Below are 14604 nucleotides of genomic sequence, written 5' to 3' on the forward strand. Positions count from 1 at the left end.
TAAAACGGCCAACCACAAACTGTAGTCAAAACGTTCGGTATAGTGTCGTAAGTGGACAAGCCAGAAGCCACTCTGGCTTCAGCGCATTCAACGTGTAAATCTTTCGCCTTTTACTAAAGATTTCCGTGTGCGGGAGCATATATAATGAGTCGAAGAAAATTTGTTAAGAGCCGCGGCAATGCTGTGGCCAAACCTTATGATCATCAACTGCAAAATTTGGAATCACATTTGTGAGTGGATGCCATCACAAAGACTTTCAAGGTGTTACCTGTTCAAAACGCTTTTATATCAGCCAACCGAACCGATCTACGGTTCCATCGCTCAACAAATTTGAGAATCTACCTGCTGAATATTCTTATCAATCTCCTTGATCGTGCAGCTTTGCGCAGAGGCGATACCGTAGCTGATGAAGAACTTCCGAGGCGCGGTTATTGCTAGTTGAAAACTATACCCAATACCCCGCCCTTTCGGCTCTTACAGAGACGATTGAGGCAATATCTGAAGAATTCCGTGGAATTCCTATGTTGCTTATACTCCAGACGACTGCTTGCAGCACGCAGACCTTCACTCTTTACGAAAGCAAATCATAATGAACGGAACGAGTCTAAATAAGTAGTTCAAGTCACAGTGTGTCGTTAAACGTTTAAAACGGCCAACCACAAACTGTAGTCAAAACGTTCGGTATAGTGTCGTAAGTGGACAAGCCAGAAGCCACTCTGGCTTCAGCGCATTCAACGTGTAAATCTTTCGCCTTTTACTAAAGATTTTCGTGTGCGGGAGCATATAATGAGTCGAAGAAAATTTGTTAAGAGCCGCGGCAATGCTGTGGCCAAACCTTATGATCATCAACTGCAAAATTTGGAATCACATTTGTGAGTGGATGCCATCACAAAGACTTTCAAGGTGTTACCTGTTCAAAACGCTTTTATATCAACCAACCGAACCGATCTACGGTTCCATCGCTCCACAAATTTGAGAATCTACCTGCTGAATATTCTTATCAATCTCCTTGATCTTGCAGCTTTGCGCAGAGGCGATACCGTAGCTGATGAGGAACTTCCGAGGCGCGGTTATTGCTAGTTGTAAACTATACCCAATACCCCGCCCTTTCGGCTCTTACAGAGACGATTGAGGCAATATCTGAAGAATTCCGTGGAATTCCTAAGTTGCTTATACTCCAGACGACTGCTTGCAGCACGCAGACCTTCACTCTTGACGAAAGCAAATCATAATGAACGGAACGAGTCTAAATAAGTAGTTCAAGTCACAGTGTGTCGTTAAACGTTTAAAACGGCCAACCACAAACTGTAGTCAAAACGTTCGGTATAGTGTCGTAAGTGGACAAGCCAGAAGCCACTCTATGGCTTCAGCGCATTCAACGTGTAAATCTTTCGCCTTTTACTAAAGATTTCCGAGTGCGGGAGCATATAATGAGTCGAAGAAAATTTGTTAAGAGCCGCGGCAATGCTGTGGCCAAACCTTATGATCATCAACTGCAAAATTTGGAATCACATTTGTGAGTGGATGCCATCACAAAGACTTTCAAGGTGTTACCTGTTCAAAACGCTTTTATATCAGCCAACCGAACCGATCTACGTTTCCATCGCTCCACAAATTTGAGAATCTACCTGCTGAATATTCTTATCAATCTCCTTGATCTTGCAGCTTTGCGCAGAGGCGATACCTTAGCTGATGAGGAACTTCAGAGGCACGGTTATTGCTAGTTGAAAACTATACCCAATATCCCGCCCTTTCGGCTCTTACAGAGACGATTGAGGCAATATCTGAAGAATTCCGTGGAATTCCTATGTTGCTTATACTCCAGACGACTGCTTGCAGCACGCAGACCTTCACTCTTTACGAAAGCAAATCATAATGAACGGAACGAGTCTAAATAAGTAGTTCAAGTCACAGTGTGTCGTTAAACGTTTAAAACGGCCAACCACAAACTGTAGTCAAAACGTTCGGTATAGTGTCGTAAGTGGACAAGCCAGAAGCCACTCTGGCTTCAGCGCATTCAACGTGTAAATCTTTCGCCTTTTACTAAAGATTTCCGTGTGCGGGAGCATATAATGAGTCGAAGAAAATTTGTTAAGAGCCGCGGCAATGCTGTGGCCAAACCTTATGATCATCAACTGCAAAATTTGGAATCACATTTGTGAGTGGATGCCATCACAAAGACTTTCAAGGTGTTACCTGTTCAAAACGCTTTTATATCAGCCAACCGAACCGATCTACGTTTCCATCGCTCCACAAATTTGAGAATCTACCTGCTGAATATTCTTATCAATCTCCTTGATCGTGCAGCTTTGCGCAGAGGCGATACCGTAGCTGATGAGGAACTTCCGTGGCGCGGTTATTGCTAGTTGAAAACTATACCCAATACCCCGCCCTTTCGGCTCTTACAGAGACGATTGAGGCAATATCTGAAGAATTCCGTGGAATTCCTATGTTGCTTATACTCCAGACGACTGCTTGCAGCACGCAGACCTTCACTCTTGACGAAAGCAAATCATAATGAACGGAACGAGTCTAAATAAGTAGTTCAAGTCACAGTGTGTCGTTAAACGTTTAAAACGGCCAACCACAAACTGTAGTCAAAACGTTCGGTATAGTGTCGTAAGTGGACAAGCCAGAAGCCACTCTGGCTTCAGCGCATTCAACGTGTAAATCTTTCGCCTTTTACTAAAAATTTCCGTGTGCGGGAGCATATATAATGAGTCGAAGAAAATTTGTTAAGAGCCGCGGCAATGCTGTGGCCAAACCTTATGATCATCAACTGCAAAATTTGGAATCACATTTGTGAGTGGATGCCATCACAAAGACTTTCAAGGTGTTACCTGTTCAAAACGCTTTTATATCAGCCAACCGAACCGATCTACGGTTCCATCGCTCAACAAATTTGAGAATCTACCTGCTGAATATTCTTATCAATCTCCTTGATCGTGCAGCTTTGCGCAGAGGCGATACCGTAGCTGATGAAGAACTTCCGAGGCGCGGTTATTGCTAGTTGAAAACTATACCCAATACCCCGCCCTTTCGGCTCTTACAGAGACGATTGAGGCAATATCTGAAGAATTCCGTGGAATTCCTATGTTGCTTATACTCCAGACGACTGCTTGCAGCACGCAGACCTTCACTCTTTACGAAAGCAAATCATAATGAACGGAACGAGTCTAAATAAGTAGTTCAAGTCACAGTGTGTCGTTAAACGTTTAAAACGGCCAACCACAAACTGTAGTCAAAACGTTCGGTATAGTGTCGTAAGTGGACAAGCCAGAAGCCACTCTGGCTTCAGCGCATTCAACGTGTAAATCTTTCGCCTTTTACTAAAGATTTCCGTGTGCGGGAGCATATAATGAGTCGAAGAAAATTTGTTAAGAGCCGCGGCAATGCTGTGGCCAAACCTTATGATCATCAACTGCAAAATTTGGAATCACATTTGTGAGTGGATGCCATCGCAAAGACTTTCAAGGTGTTACCTGTTCAAAACGCTTTTATATCAACCAACCGAACCGATCTACGGTTCCATCGCTCAACAAATTTGAGAATCTACCTGCTGAATATTCTTATCAATCTCCTTGATCTTGCAGCTTTGCGCAGAGGCGATACCGTAGCTGATGAGGAACTTCCGAGGCGCGGTTATTGCTAGTTGAAAACTATACCCAATACCCCGCCCTTTCGGCTCTTACAGAGACGATTGAGGCAATATCTGAAGAATTCCGTGGAATTCCTATGTTGCTTATACTCCAGACGACTGCTTGCAGCACGCAGACCTTCACTCTTTACGAAAGCAAATCATAATGAACGGAACGAGTCTAAATAAGTAGTTCAAGTCACAGTGTGTCGTTAAACGTTTAAAACGGCCAACCACAAACTGTAGTCAAAACGTTCGGTATAGTGTCGTAAGTGGACAAGCCAGAAGCCACTCTGGCTTCAGCGCATTCAACGTGTAAATCTTTCGCCTTTTACTAAAGATTTTCGTGTGCGGGAGCATATAATGAGTCGAAGAAAATTTGTTAAGAGCCGCGGCAATGCTGTGGCCAAACCTTATGATCATCAACTGCAAAATTTGGAATCACATTTGTGAGTGGATGCCATCACAAAGACTTTCAAGGTGTTACCTGTTCAAAACGCTTTTATATCAGCCAACCGAACCGATCTACGTTTCCATCGCTCCACAAATTTGAGAATCTACCTGCTGAATATTCTTATCAATCTCCTTGATCGTGCAGCTTTGCGCAGAGGCGATACCGTAGCTGATGAGGAACTTCCGAGGCGCGGTTATTGCTAGTTGAAAACTATACCCAATACCCCGCCCTTTCGGCTCTTACAGAGACGATTGAGGCAATATCTGAAGAATTCCGTGGAATTCCTATGTTGCTTATACTCCAGACGACTGCTTGCAGCACGCAGACCTTCACTCTTTACGAAAGCAAATCATAATGAACGGAACGAGTCTAAATAAGTAGTTCAAGTCACAGTGTGTCGTTAAACGTTTAAAACGGCCAACCACAAACTGTAGTCAAAACGTTCGGTATAGTGTCGTAAGTGGACAAGCCAGAAGCCACTCTGGCTTCAGCGCATTCAACGTGTAAATCTTTCGCCTTTTACTAAAGATTTTCGTGTGCGGGAGCATATAATGAGTCGAAGAAAATTTGTTAAGAGCCGCGGCAATGCTGTGGCCAAACCTTATGATCATCAACTGCAAAATTTGGAATCACATTTGTGAGTGGATGCCATCACAAAGACTTTCAAGGTGTTACCTGTTCAAAACGCTTTTATATCAGCCAACCGAACCGATCTACGTTTCCATCGCTCCACAAATTTGAGAATCTACCTGCTCAATATTCTTATCAATCTCCTTGATCTTGCAGCTTTGCGCAGAGGCGATACCGTAGCTGATGAGGAACTTCCGAGGCGCGGTTATTGCTAGTTGAAAACTATACCCAATACCCCGCCCTTTCGGCTCTTACAGAGACGATTGAGGCAATATCTGAAGAATTCCGTGGAATTCCTATGTTGCTTATACTCCAGACGTCTGCTTGCAGCACGCAGACCTTCACTCTTTACGAAAGCAAATCATAATGAACGGAACGAGTCTAAATAAGTAGTTCAAGTCACAGTGTGTCGTTAAACGTTTAAAACGGCCAACCACAAACTGTAGTCAAAACGTTCGGTATAGTGTCGTAAGTGGGCAAGCCAGAAGCCACTCTGGCTTCAGCGCATTCAACGTGTAAATCTTTCGCCTTTTACTAAAGATTTCCGTGTGCGGGAGCATATAATGAGTCGAAGAAAATTTGTTAAGAGCCGCGGCAATGCTGTGGCCAAACCTTATGATCATCAACTGCAAAATTTGGAATCACATTTGTGAGTGGATGCCATCACAAAGACGAGATCCAGAGCGAGATCGCTTCCCTCCCACACAAAAAGCGAAGTACTAGAACGAAAACGAAAATAGAGCTCCAAAACTTCACCCAAGCTTTTGATCTCAACGATCCCTATGACCAAACCCAAAATGGTGATGTAGATTTTACATGGCAAAGCGGTTCATCAAAATCTAGAATCGATCGTTTTTATGTATCCCAACAAATAAAAGTTGACGGTCTGCAAACGATGGAAAACCCTCTCTCCGATCACAAAATGTTACTAGCAAATTGCGTTTCTTTCGCCCTAGAAAAAAGAGGCCGCGGAGTCTGGAAAAATAATGTAAACGTCTTTCAAAACGTCAAATTTCGCAAAACGCTTGAAGAAAGATTGCCCCTCTGGCGTACCCTTCACCCCTTACTCATTCCAGACTTATCCGCATGGTGGGTGGAAATTAAAAACAGGATAAAAGATCTGATAATCGAAATCACGAGAGAAATCGCGCAAGAAACTAGGGAAGAAGAAACTCGCCTTGAAAACGATTATAAATTAGTTTGTGAACGATTATCCCAAGCAAAATGTAATTACGACGATTACCTAGCCGCCAAAAAGTCATTGGCTGATTTCCAACGAAAAGCCGCTGATAAGAAATTGCGTAAAAGTTTGCAAAGAAACTTGGATACTCCGACCAAGCAATTTTTTCAAAGATTCATGCAAGATAGGAAGTCAACCCGAATTACCGAAGTAACCGACTCGGAAGGTGTAAAGCACATTTCGTCCCCATCGATATTAAAAGAAACCCGTAAATTTTATAACAAACTTTACTCGAAAGAAGTAACGTCTGAAGAGAAACAACGTGTTTTCTTGAAACATTTAAAGGCCCATTTATCGCCCTATGAAAGAGAGACGTTAGACGCTGAAATTAGCGACCAAGAAATATTCACCGCACTAACACAAATGAAAAAAGGCAAAACACCTGGCCCAGATGGTCTCAGCATTGAGTTTTACGTCCAATGTTGTGACATCATAGGTGGTGGCTTGCTTGAAATAATCAAAACGTGGTTTAGGGACGCAAGTACGACTAATTCAAACAAAGAAGGGGTTATAACTTTAATCCATAAGAAAGGGCCTACAAATGACCTCAGCAATTACCGCCCAATATCGCTATTGAATTGCGATCTAAAACTTTACACGAAAATTTTAACTAACCGTTTAAAAAGCAAACTAAACAATATTACGCACCAGAACCAATTTGCAAAACCCCACAAATCGATCCACGACGCCATCATCAAGATTCGCGATCTGTATGAAAAAAGTAGAAATGAAGGCCAAAACCATTTGTTCATATCGATTGACTTCTTAAAAGCCTTCGATTCAATCAACCACGCATGGCTTTTTAAGGTGCTTGAACGAATGCATTTTCCTTCTCGCTTCCTACTTGCCGTTAAAAACTTGTATTCTGACGCGAAATCCAGGATAATCAACAACGGTTTTTTATCTGAACCTTTTCATTTAAAAAAAGGAGTCAGACAAGGAGACCCGCTAAGTTTATACCTTTTCATATTGGCAGTGGAACCCCTAATATGCGCAATTAATAGCTCGGTCGAAATAGACGGTTTGGGTCCCACCCCAAAGTATTGTACAAAATGCGTCGCGTATGCAGACGACACCACCTTCACCCTCAAAGATGCGTACTCCGCCGAAAAGACTTTTAAACTACTGGATGATTTCAGCGAAGCCTCTGGCCTAAAAATCAATATCTCAAAATCCAAAGGCCTTACCCCAGAAATCAAACCAAATACCACGACGCAACTGCCACCAATACAGTGGACAAACTCTCACCTCCAATTATTAGGAACAACAATAGGAACTTACGACCCTACCATAAGTTGGGCACGACCGTTAGAAAACCTCAAAAAAGAAGCGACCCGCCTTAAAAAAGTACATTCCACCTTTGATGCCAAGTGCATATTGGTTCGAAGTAAATTACTCCCTTTAATTTCATACAACGCCTTCAGCCAGCCCATAACGACCAAGACAGCCGAGACCATAAACAGGACAATTGAAAGGTACATTTTGACGAGTAATAATACGTTCGCAGACATCGAAGTTCTTCAAAGACCCAGAGATTACGGCGGTTATGACATAATCAATATTCCCGTGTATGCGGATTTGTTTTATTTAAAACCTTTGACCCCATTTTGCAGGGACAAATTAGAAAACAAGCTTTGGTCGTGACAAAACCGCACGATGGAACACCAAATCGGTCACCAACTGTCCAACCTCCTCGGCATCCAGATTGATAATCGTATACCGCATGCCACCTCCCCATCTATTTATTATGAGCATATGCTCGAAATAATCAGAAAGCACCGTATCTCACTGAAAGAGATCGTAAGCGGAAAGGTTAAAAAAATATACCAGCGTATCATACGCGAAAGTGCCCCGCAGTTGTATTTGACTCCACCAGAGCGGTCGACATGGCCCAGAGTACACAACGCAATTCTCTCCAACGCCCAAAAAACTTTCAACTACAGAGTAATATGGAATGATTTACCTACTCGAGGTGATATGACCAACTTTGTCCCCTACACGGAAACAGCATGTCGTTTTTGCGCCAACGGCCCCGACTCGGTGCTGCACACGATAGTAAAATGTAAAAAAATAAGCACTATTTGGGAATGTGCTTCCGGCGTTGCGCAAATCTTAACTGGTAGGGACGATATTAAGTTCGATCCAACCACAATAACCAACTTTGACGGAATAGGTGGCCCAGATTTCGAGTCCGCAGACATGTTAACCTATTGGCTAACGGTGGTAAAACAAAAAATTTGGAAACATAGGAACGCGATTTTGTTTGAAAGCCAAACTTTTAACCCTGACGAAATTATCCGGTCTATTAAGAGGACCGTGTATGCTAGACGCACATGGGACCGGCGAAATGAAGGCCCCTATAAACAGCAGATTGAAAAACTGTGTGCTGCAATGCAAAAGTATTTCACGCCGCCCCTACCATAGCTTTTGATGAAAAATGACCACGCTAGTCCCGTTGCTTGGACGTCATTATCAAACTTTTTATGAATTAGAACCTGTGTAAATTCTAGATAAACTTTGTTGTAATTGTTGCTGGCGATGTACAACCTTTATCGTACCTGCTTACAATTTACGAATGTGTCATCACTAAGATTTCGAGATCTGTGTTATTGTTATAGTCATTTGTTTAAATCAATTACCATCACCGACATGTTCAATTGAAGTATTTTGCAAGTAGATTATGGAAAAGTTTGCCTTGTACATATTTTCTCCTTTTGTGTTTGTTTTTCCGCAATAAAATATCGCCTTTTACTAAAGATTTCCGTGTGCGGGAGCATATAATGAGTCGAAGAAAATTTGTTAAGAGCCGCGGCAATGCTGTGGCCAAACCTTATGATCATCAACTGCAAAATTTGGAATCACATTTGTGAGTGGATGCCATCACAAAGACTTTCAAGGTGTTACCTGTTCAAAACGCTTTTATATCAGCCAACCGAACCGATCTACGTTTCCATCGCTCCACAAATTTGAGAATCTACCTGCTCAATATTCTTATCAATCTCATTGATCGTGCAGCTTTGCTCAGAGGCGATACCGTAGCTGATGAGGAACGTCCGAGGCGCGGTTATTGCTAGTTGAAAACTGTACCCAATACCCCGCCCTTTCGGCTCTTACAGAGACGATTGAGGCAATATCTGAAGAATTCCGTGGAATTCCTATGTTGCTTATACTCCAGACGTCTGCTTGCAGCACGCAGACCTTCACTCTTTACGAATGCAAATCATAATGAACGGAATGAGTCTAAATAAGTAGTTCAACTGTTCAAGTCACAGTGTGTCGTTAAACGTTTAAAACGGCCAACCACAAACTGTAGTCAAAACGTTCGGTATAGTGTCGTAAGTGGACAAGCCAGAAGCCATTCTGGCTTCAGCGCATTCAACGTGTAAATCTTTCGCCTTTTACTAAAGATTTTCGTGTGCGGGAGCATATAATGAGTCGAAGAAAATTTGTTAAGAGCCGCGGCAATGCTGTGGCTAAAACTTAATCATCAACAGCAAAATTTTGAAATTGAAACGTTTATGTTGAGTCCTATGTCTAACACCTTGTTGAGTTTTTTCCGTCACACATGGAATCTTTGTTTGTGACCAAGGGCTCTCTATCATTCAAACACGTATATCGTTTATGTATACATATATACAGAGAGACGTGAAGCTCGTACCCATAACAATCATACAGAGTTACACACTAAACTTATCAGACCAGGTCATCAAGACTCTATTTACAGCTTCGGCCCCTGACTGGATGGCAACGAACGGTGATTCATTCGTCCAGTACAAAACCATTTTCACCGGTTTGAAAAAAAAAACATTATCAGTTCTTACCATTCCTGTGCCTTCAACCACAACGGCTGGAGGTCTTTTATATTGGTTCTAGCAACTGGAGGAAACATTTCAGCTGGTTCCACAATTTCCTTTACCGGGGAAAATCTATACCATGATAGCGGGTTTATGTGATATCTATTTGCAGCAGTTTTATGATTTACTCGTGTGCCGTGTTGCCAAATAAAATATGCAATACGATCAATTCAAACAGTATAAACTGCTCTCGGAGTTTTTCTCCACGATATAGTTGCATTACAGTCTATAATTTTTCATTCTTTTGTACATAACTCCATTAATTGACCGTTCTTTATTCATGCTCACTCTTGTTATCATCAATATGTTACATTTAAATTGTTAACTTTTGCATTCCATAGCGAGGGAAGAATATTTTTTTTTACAATTTTTATTTTTATTACGAGTATTTTTATTACAACTAGTAAAGAGTGATGAACAGGTAACACTATGAAAGCCTTTGTCATGGCATCCACTCGCAAATGTGATTCCAAATTTTGCAGTTGATGATCAAGGTTTGGCCACAGCATTGCCGCGGCTCTTAACAAATTTTCTTCGACTCATTACATGCTCCCGCACACGGAAATCTTTAGTAAAAGGCGATATTTTATTGCAAAAACATAACACAGAAAGAGAAAATTTCGAGCAAACGTTTCTAAACTCTAATTGCAAGATACACCAATTAACCATGCCTGTGGTTGTAATAAATTTAAATAAAGGACAATAACACAAATCGCGAAACCTTAGTAATGACTAATGACACATATGTACAGTGTAAACAAAACGTATGTAGTGTCACGGGATTATTTATAATTGCACCCGTTTTATAGCCATCATATTGTTTGTTCGCACCATTCTTCAATGTTAATTTAGTTAAATGTGTGGGTCAGCTATTAGTTTTATTCGCGTTGTGTCTTTTGTATGCATGCTTGTCAGGTTTTAGGTTTGCTCACGTGCTGCCATATTTTATTTATTTATATGTACACGTGTTTTTTTTCGATCTCTTGTGACGTCTCACATCGCTATCCCGAGGGCCTAATTAGTATTTAGCGTCCCACGTTGATTCTGTCATTACGTGGAATTTGTTTTGGTGTGGTGTTGCGCTCGGCTGGGAAGCGCTGGGTGAGTGTTGATTTCAATTACGTTTGGATTTTATACAAGTAAGATGGGTGTTTTTGTCGAAGAAAATGCTATTAAAAGTTAGTGAGGCAAAAGAGCTAATTGACTAGCTGACAAGTGGGAAGTTTCTTGGTTAAGAAAAAGTTTGGTTACGTGTAGCAGGTGCGATAAAAGGTTGTACTTGGCAAGCAACAATTAAAACAAAAAATTTATCAAGAATACACAGGTTCTACGTCATAAAAAGTTTAATAACGACGTCAGAGCAGCTAGACAAGCGTGGACATTTTTCATCAAAAGCTATGATAGGGGCGGCGAGGAATACTTTTGCATTGCTGCTCACAGTTTTTCAATCTGCTGTTTGAAGGGGCCTTCATTTCGACGTTCCCATGTGCGTCTACCATACGCGGTCCTCTTAATAGACCTGATAATTTCGTCAGGGTTAAAAATTTGGTTTCCAAACAGAATCGCGTTCCTACGTTTCCAAATCTTTTGTTTTACAACTGTTAACCAATAGGTTAACATGTCTGCGGACTCGAAATCTGGGCCCCCTATTTCATTTAAGTTTGTTATTGTGGTTGGCTCGAAGTTCATATCGTCACTACCAGTTAAAATTTGCGCAACGCCGGAAACACATTCCCAAACAGTGCTTATTTTTCTATATTTAACTATCGTGTGCAACACTGAGTCGGGACCGTTGGCCCAAAAACAAACGACATGCTGTTTGTGTGTAGAACACAAAGTTGTTCATATCACCTCGAGTAGGTGAGTCATTCCATATTACTCTGTAGTTGAAAGTTTTTTGCGTGTTTGAGAGGATTGCGTTGTGTACTTTGGGCCATGCCGATTGTTCTGGTGAAATAAAATAAGATTGTTGGTCACAATCGCGTATGATACTCTGGTATATTTTTTAACCTTTCCGCTTAATACTTCTGTAAGTGAGACACGATGCTTCCTGATTATTTTGAGCATATACTCATAATAAATCGATGGGGAGGTGGCATGCGGTATACGATTATCAATCTGGATGCCGAGGAGGTTGGACAGTTGGTGACCGATTTGGTGTTCTATTGTGCGGTTTTCCGAAGACAGAACCTTGTTTTCTATTTTATCCCTGCAAAATGAGGTCAAAGGTTTCAAATAAAACAAATCCGTATACACAGGAATATTAATTATGTCATAACCGCCGTATGCTCTGGGTCTTGGTAGAACTTTGATGTCCGCATACGTATTATTGTTCGTCAAAATGTATCTTTCAATTGTCCTGTTTATGGTCTCGGCTGTCTTTGTCGTTATGGGCTTGCTGAAGGCGTTGTACGAAATTGAGGGAAGTAATTTGCTTCGAACCAATATGCACTTGGCATCAAAGGTGGAATGTACTTTTTTAAGGCGGGTCGCTTCTTTTTTGAGGTTTTCTAACGGTCGTGACCAACTTATGATATGGTCGTAAGTTCCTATTGTTGTTCCTAAAATTTGGAGGTGGAAATTTGTCCACTGTATTGGTGGCAGTTGCATCGTGGTGTTTGGTTTGATTTCTGGGGTAATACCTTTGGTTTTTGAGATATTCATTTTTAAGCCAGTCGAGGTTTCGCTAAAATCATCCAGTAGGTTAAAGGTCTTTTTGGCAGAGTACGCATCTATGAGGGTGAAGGTGGTGTCGTCTGCATACGCGACGCATTTCGTACAGTGCTTTGGGGTGGGATCCAAACCGTCTATTTCGACCGAGCTCTTAATTGCGCAGATTAGCGGTTCCACTGCCAATATGAAAAGGTATAAACTTAGCGGGTCTCCTTGTCTGACCCCTTTTTGTAAATCAAAGGGTTTAGATAAAAAACCGTTGTTGATTATCCTGGATTTCGCGTCAGAGTACAAGTTTTTAACGGCAAGTAGGAAGCGAGAAGGAAAATGCATTCGTTCAAGAACCCTAAAAATCCATGCGTGGTTGATTGAATCGAAGGCTTTTAAGCAGTCAATCGATATAAACAAATGGTTTTGGCTTTCATGTCTGCTTTTTTCATACAGATCGCGAATCTTGATGATGGCGTTGTGGTTCGATTTGTGGGGTTTTGCAAACTGGTTCTGGTGCGTAATACTGTTTAGTTTGCTTTTTAAACGGTTAAATTAGTTAATATTTTCGTGTAGATTTCTTATACATCACAATTTAACAGCGATATTGGGCGGTAATTGCTAAGGTCATTCGTAGGTCCTTTCTTATGGATTAAGATTATAACACCTTCTTTGTTTGCATTAGTTATACTCGCGTCCTTAAACCACGTTTTGATTACTTCGAGGACACCACCTCCTATGATGTCCCAGCATTGGACGTAAAACTTAATGCTAAGACCATCTGGGCCAGGTGTTTTGCCTTTTTTCATTTGTGTTAGTGCGGTGAATATTTCTTGATCGCTAAGTTCAGCGTCTAACGTCTGTCTTTCGGAGGGCGATAAATGAGCGTTTAAATGTTTCAAGAAAACACGCTGCTTCTCTTCAGACGTTACTTCTTTCGAGTAAAGTTTATTATAAAATTTACGAGTTTCTTTTAAAATCGATGGGGACAAAATATGCTTTACGCCTCCCGAGTCGATGACTTCGGTTATTCGGGTTGACTTCCTATCTTGCATGAATCTTTGAAAAATTGCTTGGTCGGAGTATCCAAGCTTCTTTGCAAACTTTTATGCAATTTCTTATCAGCGGCCTTGCGTTGGAATTCAACCAGTGATTTTTTGGCGGCTAAGTCATCGTCGTAATTACATTTTGCTTGGGATAAACGTTCACATACCAATTTATAATCGTTTTCAAGGCGAGCTTCTTCCCTATTTTCTTGCGCGATTTCTCTCGTGATATGGATTATCCGATCTTTAATCCTGTTTTTAATTTCCACCCAACATGCGGATAAGTCTGGAATTAGTAAGGGATATAAGGTGCTCCAGAGGGGCAATTTTTCTTCAAGCGCTTTGCGAAATTTTACGTACACGTTTACATTATAACTGATAACCTCACATTGCTTCCAATTTTGACATTGAACTACTGAAACGTTTATCTTTGAGTTGCTGAATTAGTGGACCATCAAACACACCAGCCTTAATTTTTTGTATTGACAGGCCAGGAAAAGCCAAAACGAAGTAATTGAAACAGTTGCTTTCAGTTGACAATGCTTTGACGAATTGCTTCATTAGGCGGAACATTATACGCAGAGGTGGGAAAATAATTTTCTTTCTGTCAACAAGTAGCTCATGTAGAATATTGGGATCACCAGGTTTAAGGTCAGATCTCGAAGGCCAGTTCCTCTCCATCCAGTGCTGATCTCAAGCTCTGCTGTCCCACATACACAAATAGCAGGGGTACTTTGTGTTACCGTGTTGCTGACCAAGAAGAAAACATACCATTTTAAGGTCAACACATAGGCCTATGATCCAATTGCGCTTGTGATATTGCAACAATTCAACGACATTTTTGTTTCCGTATTTTATTGCTAAGGCTTTTCTGCTTTCTGCTGTCGATTCCATATTGACATATTTTTTTGAATCAACCAATTACATTCCACGCTTTTATGAAACGACAACTTCAAAGCGAGGCAACAAGTGTTTTGGGTCAGCGCAGTTGACAAGCTTTTTAAACTTGTGGTGTAACAGAGTCGTCATCTTTTCAAAGCATTTGACAGTTACTGGTGCAAATTTGCACAATATTGTGAAAT

General features: G+C 41.3%; 19 non-coding genes across 19 annotated transcripts; all 19 read left to right on the forward strand.

Annotated features, from left to right (window-relative positions):
* Positions 1-67: 67 nt before the first annotated feature.
* On the forward strand, positions 68-189 carry LOC143447828 (U5 spliceosomal RNA). Its single transcript, XR_013114373.1, has one exon. It is a non-coding gene; the product is annotated as a U5 spliceosomal RNA (small nuclear RNA).
* A 188-nt stretch (positions 190-377) lies between these two features.
* LOC143447674 (U4 spliceosomal RNA) lies at positions 378-517 on the forward strand. Its single transcript, XR_013114221.1, has one exon. It is a non-coding gene; the product is annotated as a U4 spliceosomal RNA (small nuclear RNA).
* Positions 518-711: 194 nt separating this feature from the next.
* Positions 712-831, forward strand: LOC143447842 (U5 spliceosomal RNA). Its single transcript, XR_013114386.1, has one exon. It is a non-coding gene; the product is annotated as a U5 spliceosomal RNA (small nuclear RNA).
* A 188-nt stretch (positions 832-1019) lies between these two features.
* On the forward strand, positions 1020-1159 carry LOC143447667 (U4 spliceosomal RNA). Its single transcript, XR_013114215.1, has one exon. It is a non-coding gene; the product is annotated as a U4 spliceosomal RNA (small nuclear RNA).
* Positions 1160-1355: 196 nt separating this feature from the next.
* On the forward strand, positions 1356-1475 carry LOC143447861 (U5 spliceosomal RNA). The gene has a single exon (XR_013114402.1). It is a non-coding gene; the product is annotated as a U5 spliceosomal RNA (small nuclear RNA).
* Positions 1476-1663: 188 nt separating this feature from the next.
* Positions 1664-1803, forward strand: LOC143447685 (U4 spliceosomal RNA). Its single transcript, XR_013114232.1, has one exon. It is a non-coding gene; the product is annotated as a U4 spliceosomal RNA (small nuclear RNA).
* A 194-nt stretch (positions 1804-1997) lies between these two features.
* Positions 1998-2117, forward strand: LOC143447699 (U5 spliceosomal RNA). Its single transcript, XR_013114246.1, has one exon. It is a non-coding gene; the product is annotated as a U5 spliceosomal RNA (small nuclear RNA).
* A 188-nt stretch (positions 2118-2305) lies between these two features.
* On the forward strand, positions 2306-2445 carry LOC143447676 (U4 spliceosomal RNA). Its single transcript, XR_013114223.1, has one exon. It is a non-coding gene; the product is annotated as a U4 spliceosomal RNA (small nuclear RNA).
* Positions 2446-2639: 194 nt separating this feature from the next.
* LOC143447852 (U5 spliceosomal RNA) lies at positions 2640-2761 on the forward strand. Its single transcript, XR_013114393.1, has one exon. It is a non-coding gene; the product is annotated as a U5 spliceosomal RNA (small nuclear RNA).
* Positions 2762-2949: 188 nt separating this feature from the next.
* On the forward strand, positions 2950-3089 carry LOC143447675 (U4 spliceosomal RNA). Its single transcript, XR_013114222.1, has one exon. It is a non-coding gene; the product is annotated as a U4 spliceosomal RNA (small nuclear RNA).
* Positions 3090-3283: 194 nt separating this feature from the next.
* LOC143447700 (U5 spliceosomal RNA) lies at positions 3284-3403 on the forward strand. Its single transcript, XR_013114247.1, has one exon. It is a non-coding gene; the product is annotated as a U5 spliceosomal RNA (small nuclear RNA).
* A 188-nt stretch (positions 3404-3591) lies between these two features.
* On the forward strand, positions 3592-3731 carry LOC143447657 (U4 spliceosomal RNA). The gene has a single exon (XR_013114205.1). It is a non-coding gene; the product is annotated as a U4 spliceosomal RNA (small nuclear RNA).
* Positions 3732-3925: 194 nt separating this feature from the next.
* Positions 3926-4045, forward strand: LOC143447843 (U5 spliceosomal RNA). Its single transcript, XR_013114387.1, has one exon. It is a non-coding gene; the product is annotated as a U5 spliceosomal RNA (small nuclear RNA).
* A 188-nt stretch (positions 4046-4233) lies between these two features.
* On the forward strand, positions 4234-4373 carry LOC143447658 (U4 spliceosomal RNA). Its single transcript, XR_013114206.1, has one exon. It is a non-coding gene; the product is annotated as a U4 spliceosomal RNA (small nuclear RNA).
* A 194-nt stretch (positions 4374-4567) lies between these two features.
* LOC143447844 (U5 spliceosomal RNA) lies at positions 4568-4687 on the forward strand. The gene has a single exon (XR_013114388.1). It is a non-coding gene; the product is annotated as a U5 spliceosomal RNA (small nuclear RNA).
* A 188-nt stretch (positions 4688-4875) lies between these two features.
* On the forward strand, positions 4876-5015 carry LOC143447659 (U4 spliceosomal RNA). The gene has a single exon (XR_013114207.1). It is a non-coding gene; the product is annotated as a U4 spliceosomal RNA (small nuclear RNA).
* A 194-nt stretch (positions 5016-5209) lies between these two features.
* On the forward strand, positions 5210-5329 carry LOC143447702 (U5 spliceosomal RNA). The gene has a single exon (XR_013114249.1). It is a non-coding gene; the product is annotated as a U5 spliceosomal RNA (small nuclear RNA).
* Positions 5330-8974: 3645 nt separating this feature from the next.
* Positions 8975-9114, forward strand: LOC143447681 (U4 spliceosomal RNA). Its single transcript, XR_013114228.1, has one exon. It is a non-coding gene; the product is annotated as a U4 spliceosomal RNA (small nuclear RNA).
* Positions 9115-9316: 202 nt separating this feature from the next.
* Positions 9317-9436, forward strand: LOC143447853 (U5 spliceosomal RNA). Its single transcript, XR_013114394.1, has one exon. It is a non-coding gene; the product is annotated as a U5 spliceosomal RNA (small nuclear RNA).
* The last annotated feature ends 5168 nt before the right edge of the window (positions 9437-14604 follow it).

Source organism: Clavelina lepadiformis, chromosome 2 (assembly GCF_947623445.1).
Source record: "Clavelina lepadiformis chromosome 2, kaClaLepa1.1, whole genome shotgun sequence".
NCBI lineage: Eukaryota > Metazoa > Chordata > Ascidiacea > Aplousobranchia > Clavelinidae > Clavelina > Clavelina lepadiformis.